This window comes from Elephantulus edwardii, unplaced genomic scaffold, assembly GCF_000299155.1.
Source record: "Elephantulus edwardii isolate Elephantulus edwardi_28Jun2011 unplaced genomic scaffold, EleEdw1.0 scaffold00433, whole genome shotgun sequence".
Classification (NCBI taxonomy): Eukaryota; Metazoa; Chordata; class Mammalia; order Macroscelidea; family Macroscelididae; genus Elephantulus; species Elephantulus edwardii.
This window is the reverse complement of record NW_006400183.1, coordinates 54,339-55,768: the sequence shown is the minus strand read 5'-3', so window position 1 is coordinate 55,768 and position 1,430 is coordinate 54,339.

Here is a 1,430-nt window from a genome sequence, read left to right as displayed (position 1 = left end):
CAGTCGTTTTTGGATAATCTTCAGTAAAATCTTGCTTGCATGTGGAATCAGTGAAATTGTTCTGTAGTTTCCACATTCGGTTGGGTCGCCTTTCTTTGAGATAGGAACAAATATCGATCTCTTCCAGCAAGAAATGGAGAAATGGGAAAGGGAAATCTCTCGGTCTTTTTTTTTAACTAAAAAAAAAAGACCGAGAGATTACCGTTTCCCATTTCTTGCTTAGTCGTTCTGTTTTGATCCTTGTTAAACAAAGCAGGAAAGATTGGTTTCTCTAAGACAAAGGAACAGAACAGAGGTAAGAAGATCAACTTCGCCTGAACAAAGACTTGAATCTGGGATCCTCAGATTAAAAGTGTGATGCTCTACCGACTGAGCTAGCCATGCCCCCTGCATCACTCTTCCTTGAGTGACTAGTGTTTGTTATGAGAGCCAATTGGTCCCACATTTCACATTTTAGTTCCTAGTTTCCTTTTAATTCTCCTTGCCCAGAAAATTTCATTTGAAAGAGATATTACAATTCTTAAAATAAATTACCTTCGATCTATCTAATTTTCTGTTTCTTTAGAGGTTCAGAAGGCTTCATTTCAGACAAGAGTTGTACTATTATCCCTTTGTTATTTCTCCACCTGCGTCTATTCTCAAACAGCGCTCAATTCTACTTCATACCCCTTTGCATTGCTTGGTGCTGTACACCTTTCTTACTGCCTTGATGGGCATAGGAGACACGAATTGAAGCAAAGTTAATTAAAAAAAAAACCAAACAGACAGAACTTCCATAACTATGGGCAAGCAGAGGTGAGCTGGTTCTTCAACTTTCTTCTTCTTCTCTTCCTCCTGTTTTCTTTTCCCTTTTACTGTCATAACTGTTTGCTGTTCACACACAAAGGAAAGCGATAACTGTCTGGATGGATTAGTGTACGCTAGGACAGATCGTCTCGAATATGACTTATGTTTTAGGTTTGGGTTTTGTTGTTATTTTTTTTTTTTTTTTTACGTTTTAATGTAAACCTGGAGAAAATCCTGTAGAGAAAATGAATCCAGGACTGTATTTGGAAAGTTTTGGGGTAAAACAAAACACTGGAGAAAAATTTGGGAAAGTTTTGGGGCACTCCCTTCCTTGTGGGGAGGAAATTCAGCCCGAGGAAAAGCATATTGTGCATCCAAAAAGACCTGACACGAGAAATCAAGACTATGGGAAAATTGTGATTGCTTTACTTTCAGATCTGTGGATCTCTTCTCTCCTACTCTATCAATATAAAGGCAGGGTTGGGGATATACTATGCAATATGTCTTGGAATTGATAATTTTGTGACTCCATCCATAGGGAACTAGGGAACAACTTTTAGGCAAATTCGCCAGGGGCTGGTTAGCATTTCAGTAGAACAAGCCTCCCTCCAAGTTAATTCTAACCCTATTCTCTTCATCTTGAA